The sequence below is a fragment of the Canis aureus genome, chromosome X (genome assembly GCF_053574225.1).
Source record: "Canis aureus isolate CA01 chromosome X, VMU_Caureus_v.1.0, whole genome shotgun sequence".
In the NCBI taxonomy this organism is placed as follows: Eukaryota; Metazoa; Chordata; class Mammalia; order Carnivora; family Canidae; genus Canis; species Canis aureus.
The window spans coordinates 63,633,960-63,648,210 of record NC_135649.1 but is presented as its reverse complement, the minus strand read 5'-3'; the positions used below and the strand labels follow the sequence as shown (position 1 = coordinate 63,648,210).

The 14,251-nt window shown below is 37.9% G+C and overlaps 1 protein-coding gene across 2 annotated transcripts in view; it reads right to left on the bottom strand.

The window, feature by feature from the left end:
* CYSLTR1 (cysteinyl leukotriene receptor 1) overlaps positions 1-12,990 on the bottom strand; it is a 51,192-nt gene extending 38,202 nt beyond the window's left edge. For both annotated transcript variants that reach the window (XM_077887857.1, XM_077887856.1), the window contains exon 1: positions 12,688-12,990. The gene's annotated coding sequence lies outside the window, so the exon portion shown is untranslated. The remainder of the gene's footprint in view (positions 1-12,687) is intronic.
* Between the last annotated feature and the right edge of the window lie 1,261 nt (positions 12,991-14,251).

The window sequence follows — 14,251 nt, the reverse complement described above, 5'->3', positions numbered from 1 at the left end:
GGAAAGACTATCCATTGGAAGGAAGACAGTGTCTTCAATCAATGGGTCTGGGAAAATTGGACATCCATATGCAGAAGAATGAAACTAGACCACTCTCTTTCACCATACAGAAAGATCAACTCAAAATGGATGAAAGATCTAAATGTGAGACAAGGTTCCATCAAAATCCTAGAGGAGAACACAGGCAACTCCCTTTTTGAACTCAGCCACAGTAACTTCTTGCAAGATACATCCACGAAGGCAAGAGAAACAAAAGCAAAAATGAACTATTGGGACTTCATCAAGATAAGAAGCTTTTGTGCAGCAAAGGATACAGTCAACAAAACTAAAAGACAACCTACAGAATGGGAGAAGATATTTGAAAATGACGTATCAGATAAAGGGCTAGTTTCCAAGATGTATAAAGAACTTCTTAAACTCAACACCAAAGAAACAAACAATCCAATCATGAAATGGGCAAAAGACATGAAGAGAAATCTCTCAGAGGAAGACATAGACATGGCCATCATGCACATGAGAATATGCTTTGCATCACTTGCCATCAGGGAAATACAAATCAAAACCACAATGAGATACCACCTCACAGCAGTGAGAATGGGGAAAATTAACAAAGCAGGAAACCACAAATGTTGGAGAGGATGCGGAGAAAAGGGAACCCTCTTACACTGTTGGTGGGAATGTGAACTGGTGTAGCCACTCTGGAAAACTGTGTGGAGGTTTCTCAAAGAGTTAAAAATATACCTGCCCTACGACCCAGCAATTGCACTGTTGGGCATTTACCCCAAAGATACAGACGCAATGAAACGCTGGGACAGCTGCACCCTGATGTTTCTAGCAGCAATGTCCACAATAGCCAAACTGTGGAACAAGCCTCAGTGTACATCAAAAGATGAATGGATAAAGAAGATGTGGTTTATGTATACAATGGAATATTACTCAGCCATTAGAAACAACAAATACCCACCATTTGCTTCAAAGTGGATGGAAGTGGAGGGTATTATGCTGAGTGAAGTAAGTCAATCGGAGAAGGACAAACATTATATGTTCTCATTCATTTGGGGAATATAAATAATAGTGAAAGGGAATATAAGGGAACGGGAAGAAATGTGTGGGAAATATCAGAAAGGGAGACAGAACATAAAGATTCCTAACTCTGGGAAACGAACTAGGGGTTGTGGTAAGGGAGGTGGGCGGGGGAATGGGGTGACTGGGTCACGGGAAGTGATGGTGTCTCTTGTCGGGATGAGCACTCATTGTGGTGCTATATGTTGGCCAATTGAACTTAAAAAAATACAAAAAAAATAGAAATATAGAAAGAAACAATATGCCACTAAATAATGAATGGATCAACAAGGAAATCAAAGAGGAAATTAAAAGGTCATGTAAACATATGAAAATGAAAATACAAACCTTTAGAATGCAGCAAAAGCAGTCCTCAGAGGAAAGTTTGTAACAATATAGGTCTACCTACAGAAGTAGAATAATATCTCATAAGTAACCTAACCTTATTCCTGAAGGTTCTAGAAAAAGAACAACACACAAAGCTTAAAATCATAAGGAGAAAGGACATAATAAAGACTAGAGCAGAAATAAGTTATATGGAAACTAAAGCAATGATAGAACAGATCAATGAAACCAGGAGCTGGTTCTTTGAAATAATCAATAAAATTGATAAGCCTTTACTCATACTTATCAAAAAAAGGAGAAAGGATGCAAATATATGTATCAGAATTAGAGGAGAAATAACAACCATCATCACAGAAATGTAATCAGAATATCATGAAAAGTGTATGCCAACAATTGGGTCAGTCTGAAAGAAGTATATAAATTCCTGGAAACATAAAAATACCAAAACTGAAACACGAAAATTAGAAAAACTTAGAGACTGAAAATCAGCAAAGAAGTTGATTCAGTAATCAGTTCCCAAGAAACAAAACTCCAGAAGCAGACAGCTTCACCCTCTCTTCTGTCTGGGTTGTCTGCCTACCTGGCAGCACATTGTATATACGTTCTACCCTAGGCAGGCAAACTGAGTTTTAAAACTGCAAGCTTTAGGGACTAAGTATCATGGGGACCCATACTGGTCCTCTGGGGGAGGGTGTTGCCATGCTGTGTGTGATGCACGTTTGTCCCAGAAGGGCAGTGATACCAAAGTGCAGAGGCCTGGAGTTTGGAATAAAGCAAAGCAAAGAGCCAGTGTTCAGGTTAACTGCCCTCAGTAGGTGTTTCTGCTCCTATGCTAAGGGGCAGAGGAGGGTAATGCCTCCTGTTTGCTCTTTTGTCTCCAGAGAGGCAATGCCATCTCTCGAAGATGCACTGCAAGAAGGGGGAACTGTCTTTCCCAGTGTGTTCCAGGGGATTCTCAGATTTCATCATCTGCTATGGGCTATCTGCCCTCCTACTCCACAGGAATAGTGCAGCGCCCTCAAGGTTCCACACAAGCCATGCCATGTATCTGTAAAACTCCAGTCTTTGAACCTTACTGGTTGTAAATCTCATGAAAATCAGCCCCTCTTGTTTTCCCAGTTAATGGTTTTGGAAGTGTTTTCCTTGTGTGATCCCCTATATGCTCCTCACTCTCTCTTTTTCTCTTTCTCTTTATTTCTATTTACCCTCTCCCTGTGACCAGGGCTCTCTTCCTTTCACAGCACCTGTGATCTATTTCTCTGTCAAATCACATCTCTGTACCTCCTACCTTCCACAGTGTGGCCTCTACTTTCCCTCTATTTTTTCAGTTTGTTCTGTCAGTCCTCAGATTGATTTCATGGGTATTCAGAATGATTTGATATTTACTTAGTTGTGTTTGTGGGATGAGGCAAGCCTAGGGTCCTCCTACTCTTGGCTCCTGCTCCTAAGTTTGGGTAGTTTCTTACATGTGAGTCAAGAAATCTACTGTTTTATTGAATTTAGAACTAAAAAGAAAGAAGGAAAGGATAAAAGAAAGGAAGGAAGGAAGGATGAACGAATGAACGAGAGAAAGAAGAGGGATCCCTGGGTGGCGCAGCGGTTTGGAGCCTGCCTTTGGCCCAGGGCGCAATCCCGGAGACCCGGGATCGAATCCCACGTCAGGCTCCCGGTGCATGGAGCCTGCTTCTCCCTCTGCCTGTGTCTCTGCCTCTCTCTCTCTCTCTGTGACTATCATAAAAAAAATTTAAAAAGAAAGAAAGAAAGAAGAGAGAGAGAAAGAAAAAGAACAGACTAGGTATACGTGTGGAAAGCAAGCTTTAATTTGTTCATAAATGAGCAGTGAGGAAGTGGCTCTCACTAACACCATCTTGATCATGCATTCTCCATTCTCAGAGTCTCCTGATTGCCTAGAGGAGCAAATATAAATTTCTTCCCACTATTCTGTACTAAATTTCTTCTTAAAATCTCTTCTGTTACTGTAAATCTGTTAGCATAATATCAATTTTGCTTCTCTAAGGTGTATTCAATTGTTTGAAGAATTCTACCGGTGATATCTGGGCACTCTTTACCATATGAAATGACAGGACAAAAAGTAACTTAGCTGTGTCCTAGTTTTTAGGCTTTCATGAGGATGTGGAACCAGACATGATCACAGAGTGTGGTACACTGGAGTTTAAGATTTCAGTCGTGTGATAATAAATGAGGCTCTGAGTGTGGCCATAGAATGAGTAGGTAAGGTGGAATGCGAATGGATGTTCTAGATAAGGAGGTCAAGAAATTTGAAGTCAGTTTACTAGGTTGGTTGTTTATATGAAAGGTGAAGATACAAAGGTGATAGCAGGGTTTAGGGTAGAGAGGGAGACTATAAGCCAAATGCTAAATTATTCAGTGAATTAAGAAAAAATAACTAGGAGGTCAATAGATGGTGATATTAATAAGGAAGATTAAAGGGTGGCATAGGTGAATGGCATTTGCCTTATGGTAGAAGAGTAATGGTTAAACTTGGCACTAGAAAGCCAGAAGACATCCAACAGTCTCTTGAGGTCTCACAGTAGATGGGATGTAGAAAAATAAGCAGTTTACTTTTGATGGGGAGGATCAGGTTTCACATAAGGCAATGAGGTGGTGGGAGAATTATTTGAAGAGATTTGGGATAAGGAAAGGAGGCTCTCAAGGGCATAGTGAAGAGAGGGTTAGTAGAAAGGTTAGATGTGGAAGGAAGAAGTAAGAGGGGTAAGTACAGGGTATTCTCAGGATGTTAGAACCTTGGAGAGCAGTTGAGCACAGTGGCCAATGGTTCAACTAGAGTATTCAGTTTTGTATTTCTGCTCCTTTTTATTTTTTCTTATAGTACTTTGTATATTTACATAATCTCTACTACTGAATTATAGACTTTTTTGAGGACAAAGACCAGATCCAATTAATATGAATAGTTTCTATAAAACTTAGCAAGGAACATTACACTTTTTGCTCAATGAATGTGTTGAATCAGACAAACTCATTTCAAAATTGTTTTATTGAATCACCTTAGTGTATAGTTCTTTTATTATATTACTTCTTATTTTTCCTTTGGTGTAACTTTTGAAACAGGAACAGGAATTTTTCTCAGAATATTTTACCAAAGCAAAAAAATTAATAAGGACAACTTTGTATGAGAGCTAAATTTAAACTGATTGTTTCTCCTCCAACTAAAGTGATACACAAGTCTGGCAGCAGAATTATGACTTACTGTAAATCAACTGAAAGTGAAACCAGTAAGTTCACCTAGATTGCAAGTTCCTTGAAAACAGGGGCCATATCTTTATGTTTTATTTTTCCCATTTTACTTCCTATTTTATACTTCCCCAGTTTTCTTCTAGAGTGGTTAGCATAGTACTTTGCATACATGGCAGGAACATAATTAATGTCTGGAGAGATTCTATGCCATTCTTTAAAAAAATTATATTATTCAGCCATGTCAGCAGAATGTGCCTTTTTGTTATTCCAAGAAGTGTAGTACGAGGCAGAAGTGATCTTTAAAATCCTGTTCCAATGGACTTCTACATGTGAAAAAATGAAACCTGGGAATGTGAGTGGAGTGGTGATGACTTGCTCAAGAACATATGGTTAATGGCAGGGCTGGAACTAAAACCCAGGCATTACAAACTTCAGTCCAGTTCTGCTACCACACTGCTACTTTTCTTTTTGGTCTCCCTTCATCAGTGATAGGTTTTTCAGATAGACAATTGAGGTTGTTAGTGTATCCAAGGTCTCTGATATGCAAATGTTTGATGTTTAGCTCTTTGCTTCTCTCTTTCCCTTGAATAACTATCAACTCCCATGGTTTAAAAAGACCACTTTCATGTGGATGACTCAAATGTCTGTCTCACCCACAAACTACTCACCTGAACTTTAGTCTCATTTTCAACTGCCTATAAGATTGCTCTTCTTGGATCTTAGGCTTTTTTCTCAATTTTAACATGCTTAAAGACATATATATTATCTTCCCTCCCAAATAAACTGTTCCAACTGACTTTTATTTATTTTTCATTAACATTAAACGTCTTCCAGTTACTTCAGCAAATATGATCAGGGTAGACATATTTGATCTTCTTTGACCTCATTCCTCATGTGTGAACTCAATGTTCTATTGATTATTATTTTACAGTATCTCCTGGCCTTCTCCCACCAACTTAGATCAGGTTCCTTATCATGCCTTGTCTACTTGAGGATACTCAAACTATGTATCCTCTTTCACCCTTACATGGTCAAAGGGGTGAACTTGGCAAATTTCTACATATACTCCAAGATTCAAGTTGAAGTTGTTATTCTTTACAAATGTTCCCTTGTTCATGGTTCTATTATTTATTACAGGGCTGTAATCACTCTTTTTGATTGCATGTCTGACATACCCATTTAGACAGTGGCCCTATTAATGACAGTGAGTCAGTTTATTCAGTTCTGCTTTCTTCCTCTCATAATTGAGCAACTTTGAAAGAATAATTGTGGTAGTAGGTGCTTTTGAGAAATACAGTATTTGATTTCCCAAGGTGTGGGTCTAGGGAGGTGGAGGTAGAAACAAGCTTTTGATGTGGAAGCATTGGTGCTATTGTGCAGGCATCTAGAAAATGGCATAAAGTTGGAGTGAAATATAGACTTCACTAGCAGGGTAAAGTCTATTAAAAAGAAATCTGAAAAATCAGGTGTAGTATAGAGGACCGTGACCTCTGGATGAACACTACAAATCACTAGAAAAGAAAGTAAGGGGAGTGAAGCAGATGAATCCACACATTTAAGAAACTAAAGAAGGCAAAGGGCTTAAAACAAAAAAAGCAAAAGTAGTTTGTTGGGGCTGAAGCAACTTTGGAGGAATAACTGTGTGGTATTGGTTTCAAAGTGGTGTAGGTCAGAGATTGATGAGAATCCAAAGACCCAAGGATGTGTCTGACTATAAGGTTTCGGTGAAACTGATGATGAGTGTTTTTTAATTGACTCAACAGGAGCAACTGAAAGATTAAATCAGTACTTGGATGGAATTTTATGATTGTACTAAATTTGATGCCTCCCCCAAGACTTCCTTTACCTTTCTAGTAAATGCTAGCATGCACCGGATGGTCTGTATCTGTTGGATGATTGCCAACAGGGATGGGGAGATGAGGGCAGGGCTAAAGCAGAAGAGGAAGTGGGGGAGGTTGTGACTTGGGGCTCAGTCTTCTAAAGCAGATACTTCTGCTGAGCAGTGGCAAGATGCAGGAAGCTTGTTTTTCATGAAATTACAGCTCAAAGGGGCCCTACTTTTATTTGGCCAACTCCCCAGTGCCCTTTTTGCTATCCTCCATGTATCTTATTGTCAAATGGAGAAAGTTATTTGTGATGCTTATCCTGTAAAGGTAAGCTCAGGGAGGTGAGAGATAATTTTTCCCCAGCTTTATTGAGGTGTAATTGACATATAAAATTGCAAGATATTTAAAGTGTACAACTTGATATCAAAGTACACACACACACACACACACACACGTTGCGAAGGGATTTCCCCCCAATCAAGTTAATAAGCTGGGACAATGTTTTATTAATGTTTTGATACAACAAGTGTTTGTTGAATGGGTGCATAATAAATAGGAGAATGAGCAAATATAACTGTTTTGTAAAATATAAAGCAGTATACAATTGTAAATTTTTATGAATCTGTTTCCTACTAATACTAAGCTCAGCTCAGGTTCCGCTTCCTGACACTTACTTTGACCACCCCATTCTTTTATTTGTTTATTTTTAATTTTTTTATTGGAGTTCAATTTGCCAACATATAGTATAACACCCAGTGCTCATCCCGCCAAGTGCCCCCCTCAGTGCCCATCACCCAGTCACCCCAACCCCCTACCCACGTCCCTTTCCACTACCCCTTGTTTATTTCCAGAGTTAGATGTCTCTCATGTTTTGTCACCCTCACTGATATTTTCACTCATTTTCTCTCCTTTCCCTTTATTTCCTTTCATTAATTTTTATATTCCCCAAGTGCATGAGACCATATAATGTTTGTCCTTCTCTGGTTGACTTATTTCATTCACCATAATACCCTCCAGTTCCATCCATGTCAAAGCAAATGGTGGGTATTTGTCGTTTCTAATGGCTGAGTAATATTCCATTGTGTACATATACCACATCTTCTTTATCCATTCATCTTTCGATGGACACCAAGGGTCCTTCCACAGTTTGGCTATTGTGGACATTGCTGCTATAAACATTGGTGACCACCCCATTCTATACTCCTATCTCTCTTCTTTCAACTTGAATTATGTTTATCACCGGTACCAATTATATGTCAGTCAGTATTCTACTATCTTGTAGCTTGTAATGTGTAAGAATCTTCTTTCCCTAGGTAGATTGTGAATTCCTAAGCTCTGTGAACCAATAAGCTCGCTTATCACAAACTTTTGGACATAGAAAATGTGCAATAAATGTTTATTGAGTGAATGGCCATAATTGGAGCAAAGCTACATGTCCTCTATCAGGTTTTAATCTATAAACAACCAAGCTTGCAGTAATAATTTCAGTGGCTTTATTCCATGGCAATAAATAATTTTGGAGAAGGGAGTAGAAAGACCAACCTGTCATCACAATAGCCTTATTATCCAATAATTAGCTTTTAAACTTGGCATTTCCATGAAAATGCTTAACAGCATTTGCACTGGTATTAGAAAGTACAGGGGAGTCAATACTGCATTGTTGACAACTCAAAGATGTTTTTTCTCAGATAGCTTATTTATTGATAAGGGGCGAACATTATATCAATCAAATTGGGACACTCTTGTCAGACAGCTGGATTCCAAACCAAAGAAAGAGTTGAGCCTGAAAAGAACCTGGACTGTGGCATTCAGAGCTAATGACACAGTGTGTCCCTTTACATAATACTATGACACAAATGTTTTATCCTGTATAATCAGAATAAAGTGATGCATGAAAACAGACTTGAAGGGAAATGCAAGTCGCAAAATAGCAATAGAGGTATTAAGGAGTGCATGAGTGTTTGTGGGACTGCACAGTCACAAAATAGCAATAGAGGTATTAAGGAGTGCATGAGTGTTTGTGGTAGAAGATAGTTCTACCCTTAGTCTGAGTGATAGAAATATGTTACAGGCAGCTTATATGCTTTTGAACTTTTTGTAAAGCATTAACTAGAGGGTCTACTTTCTGAGAGGGATACTTGTTTTCTACCGAATTACCAGCAACTTGGAATCCACCTAAGTTCTGAGGCCATTGCTCACAGTTGATTCTGAGGCCTGTATCTAACTTCTTGGAATTTAGATGCCTGGATCTTAGAAGCAGGATAATTGTTCTCTAGGGGACTGCCTTGTATTGAAGGCCTTTGTCTTAAGTAAGAATTCAAATTCAGATTAAACATAATAGGTAACTAATTTGGAATGAAAAGAAGCTTTTTATATTTTCTGAGGCCTGAACTTCCTAGGGACTTTACAATAAGTATATAAGATGTGTCAGAGATGTTTTAGTGTTGTCATTGTTAGCTTAATTCCACTTAATGCTAAATCCATGACAACACAAGGACAACCGTATGTAAAAACAAAGTTAATCTGAGATAGAGGAGAAATCTCAGTAAGTCTTACATGTTAGATTTCTCAAAATGTGATTCCAAATTGGATTTTTTCTTTCCTTTTTAAAGAGGGATTGATAAAAAATAAAAGAAAGCCTGAATGTTCCAGGGGATTCTGAGTCTAGACTTCAGCTCCTTTTCCTTTTCCATTAGCTACATTTAAGTAGAAGCTCAAATGTCTGGGATGTATTGATTACACAAACACTGTAAATATGGTAATGATATTTTATTCATCAAAAGGAAAATCAACTCTAAGTGTTCAAGGGTCTATGTTTACTCTTCTGTTTTGTCTCTTTCCCCTTATTTCTGCCAGGACCCCTCTCTTACTAACTTTTCTCAAACATTTAAAGATTTTTCTCTCTATTTTTCTCTCCTAAATACAGAAGAAAAACTGGTGGCCCCCAAAAAGAGGAATTATGATGGAATAGGGTGGAATGGGATGAAATGAGGAAGCAGGGTAGATGAATTCTGTAGTGTTTATACAGTGGTCTTTTCTACCAAATATGAAGAATTACCAGTTGAAAGCAAAAGTAATTATAATCGGCACCAGTACTGTAACATGAATTAACAGAACAAAGATGTCTGGATTTATTGAATCAGGTTAATGGCTTACTTTGTTGCCTTTTCTGTAAGGATGAGGATGTACTACCACCTGCTATGAGTACATCAGACTTCTTAGCAGTTGTATTTCCTCAATGCAAATGAACAAATTGGCATTCACATTGAGGCTTGCACCGGTATGGTAGAATTAGTGGTAATCAGAAGGTTGGCTCCTACTTACATCTTAAAAGTAGGATAAGATTGCTGATGCTTACTTTGAGTGAGGTCCCTGTTTAAAGGTGCAATATTGGGAGCAGAAAGTAACAGGGTCTACTCCCTCTACATGCAATCAGTCTTGTTATGTGTCTTATTCTCCTAGAGTGGAATTTAAACAAAATCTTTTTGGATGATGGTTTTTATTTTCAAGTTGCTTTCATATTTATCATTTTAGCAGATCTGAAAAATATCTCTATAAGCTCATTATTGCATTGGATATATGAGGAAATCAAGAAATAACTTGCTAGAGAACATATAGCTGATTAAAAGGCAAATCTAGGAGGAAGTCCCAGTTATCCAGGCCCAGTTTCCTTCCCATTGAAATCTATGCAGGAAGGTAGTTTAAAGATGCAGAGTTTATGACAGAGTCCAATTTGAAAGATACTTGAAGCAAAATATCTCCTTGCTTATTTATATTAGAAAAACTTAATAGTTATTCGGTGCTCATGGTATGTCTAAGGCACTATGCTAGTTACTATTGGGGAGATGAAGTTTAAAAGAACAAATAACCTAATACTTTCTTCCAAAACTCTTGGTATATTTTGCAGAGAAGAATTTTATTTCTGTGGCTCTTAATTCTCAGGACTTCTTTCTCTTAACCAAAAGTGTATGAACTGTATAGGTTTCAGCCCTTGGTCATCTGTTAGATTTGTTTTCTCTAGAATGAGCCAATCTTATGGCATTGGCTGTTACACTCCTCAGATTTAACTTTGGCCTCTACCATTTACCCATCTTTCACATTCAGGGCCATTGTTTCCAATCATCCATAAGACATTATTTCTTGGAATTTTTGCCATCTCCTTAAACTCAATAGGTCAAAAACAGAACTCATCATGTCCTACACTCCACACTTCCATTCCCAAATTACCTAATTCTATGAATAGTAGTAGCAACACTGCCCAGATACCACAGGTTCAAAATTTCAGGGACAGATCTGACTTTCCTATGCTGCCTATATCTAATCACTCACCAACTTCTCCATATCCTAGATATTATTTTAGGCCTATCTCATTTTTTCCTCCTCTATGAAACCTTCTCCACTTAACCCAGCCCACTTCTCTCTTTCTTCTCTAAACTCATTAACCATTACAAATATAACACTGGTTTACTGTCTCATATTTTTATGTTCTGTGGGTCTTGTATGCCCACCAATATTGTAAATTCCCCAACGGCAGGAACTACATTTTACTTTTGTGCCACATAATGTGTTGAGCTTAACTGACACTTGCTTAACTGGATTACAACAGATTTGAGATTTTTTTTCAGATTTGAGATTTTTAATAAGAACATAAGAAATAACAAAATGGATCAAAGTAGAGGTCTATGCAGAGCTAAATTATTTAAGGGATTATGATAATTAGCTTTCATGGCATCAAATCCACAAGATTAGATATGTTTTTTAAGGATCAGTGCCCTCCTTTTAATACCTTATTAGCCAGTGATACTGCACAGGCAAATTTATAATTTTATGTACCATGGTAGAATCTTGCTTTTATGCCAGACAAGTACTTCTTAAACACATCAAAAGTTTGATTAAGGTAAGAGAGAGAAAGTAGAAAAAATGAAATTGATGATTCTGGGCTAGGAAGACACTAAAATGCTGGGTTTGTACTGGACTCAACCTGAAAACTTTCTTTAACCTATTCTGTTTGGGTTCACTGACTCCCAGGGTGATTTATGCTATTTGCAGGAATTAATTAACTAGTGCAGTCATTTAAATATTATGGGGATCTGGGGAGCAGTTTATATTAAGTGTATATTAAAGACATAAATGTAGTACCTGAGGTCATTTATTTTCTATATAAACAGAGACCACTTTTAGTTCTAATTAGGCAAGTAAGAGTAAAACAATAGAAAATATTTTTGAATGATTGCAATAGATACTATAAACAAAATTATCTAGAAGCAAATTTCGCTAATATATTTGAAAACTATGCAGCCTCAAGTCCTGGTTTACTTACATTTTGTTTTAGAATACTCAGTACATAAATACATGATGTCATGGCCTCTTTCTAGTCTTCAAAACAATCAGAGCACTGAAGGGCAGAACTACTAAATTTAAGGATTTTCCCCCTTTTCTCTAAGGATGGTACTCACCAATCCATTTGTTTACCCTTGAAAAGAGCTGCTTTGCTGCTAAGTAGAATTATGCTCCTGGCCAAAGATTTTGATCGAAATGTATGAAGTGTTGGCTCTGCATAGACCTGGTCTATGTCAGATATGTCTAAGTTATTAAATAGATCATGCAATTTCCTTATATTCATTTATAGTTGTGAGAGCTATCTATTTGCAGTAGCTAGTTACAACTTGTCGATTTCTAGTTGTATGGTGTTTGTTAGAAAATTTGTTAATGCCTCTATTTCCTTATTTGCAAAACAGGGATTGTCATACTTACTCTGTATAAAATGCAGGATGTTGAGAGGTTCAAGTAGGATAATGAATGTGAAAGTACTTTGTAAATATACCAGGTCATTCTTCACTATTTGTTTAACTTTTATCAGTCACTATTTTCTTTCCACAATGAAGGACACCATCACAACAGATTAGAGAAATCTCACTGAGCCCTTAAAATAGGATTCTAAAGTATGTCTTATATCTCTAACTTAATTGTGAAGGTGCTGGAGGCTTGAGTAGTGTCCCCTCTATATTTTGCCACATCGAGCCCCTAGCAGAAGCACTAAGCAATAATTGTTGACAGACTGATTAGATTATCAAATATCTGGCCAATAAATAAAGGAGAGAGAATTCACGGTAGCAGCCTAATTGAAAGCAGGCAAGGCAGATTAGTTATCCCTAAACTGGGAATTTGCTAAAATCTGCCGATAGCAGATTTTACTACATACTGTTTTAGTCATAGCAATTGAAACATCAAATCTTACCTGCTACCTTCAAGATTGAGAGTTTGGGGTCCTTTTGCATTTATTCTGAGAAGCAAGCTCCAAGTCTTCATTAAATCCAATCTACCCGTCCCTTGTAGAGCTAAACTTCTTGGTGAGCTGTACAATGAATCTGAATACCCTGAAGGGCCTCAAAGCACACTCCATTTACAGAGTGCCTGTTCTTTAGGCAAGCTTCTTTGAAAAGATGAGTTGCTGCAATTTTCAAGAAGAAAGAGGCAAGGGCACATATGCTAGCCAGTGTACAGATTCTTCTTCCGCTTTTCAGATTAGTCCTCAAACTGTAAAGCACGCCTGTTTGACTTTCCTGGTGCAAAATGGGGGAGGGGAGGGTAGAGGGAAGGAGGAAGAATAGAAACTGGAGACTTGCAAGTTGTTGTGTATATAAATAAGCTTTTATGTCTAGCTCCAGCAACATAATCCTCAGGAAATCTTGTAGCTGCTCTGAGATAGGAAGCAGGAATGAGTATACTCTGTTCAGCTTAGTTCTCTCTAATTTTTATGGTTAGAGTATTTGTAGGTGGAGAAAGACAATCTTACCAGTATATGCTAATCTAACTGCCATTATGTGAAACTTGATTTTAGGCAAAAGAAATTTCACTCCCCCCCCCCCCTTTCTCTGTCTCTCTTTCCTTTATTACACTTGTGGCTCTATCCACATTCTAAAGAGCCTTTTTCTTTTTGGTGCCTTATGTTCTGGAAAATAATTTTCTTAGTTTGAGTTTCATTTCACAAAATCCCCATAACAGACATTGCCTCCACTAGATTAAAGGTAGTTTTGTTTCTGTCACACCGGCAATGACCTGGAATCAGTGGGCTTGCTGTCAGTGGTCCTGTGTTAGGAGTTTGGAAGGCAGGTAAATACTCATAGATTTTGGCTAGGCTCTGGGGTGTTGGAATAATGAGATGCTCTGTCTGTCTTCTGGAGAATAAGGATATAGCAGTCTGCTAGGTCTTGATTGGAACTTGGGGTGGCACCTTGATGTTATGAACAAAATGGATGAGACCCTGGTGTGAGTTGATTACATCAATTATATAGAGTTAAATAAAGGTGGACTATATGGGGATGGGTATAAGTAAGTTCACTTTAACACCTTTTAAACATGGTCCCATAACTACTAATTAATAATTAATTAGGTACTCAGTAAAACATGAGCTCAGCAATATAGCCCACTGGCTTGCTACTTGCTCCAGAAACAAAGACATTTACCCAAACTTTGCATCTGTAGGTACCTGAATTATATTACAGGAAACCTGAGGCCAGGGAACTAAGAATTTTGAAATCTTCTTTTTGTTTCATAGAATTCTTAGTTTTGGTGGTTGATGGAGGAAAAGGCCATCCAAGTAAATTTAAGGGGGAGATAATATTTGGATCCAAGACCAGACTCTTTAATCCTCCCCTGGGGAGTTTTACTAACTAAAGTGACAGTATAATTGGAATTTCTTCAGCTGAGTTTGGATTCTTAGAGACCAAGGGAAAAGGTAATAAGGGAGGCAGAGGATGAGTTGTCACTTCCCTTCTAGACTGGACTTTTACAGTCATCTT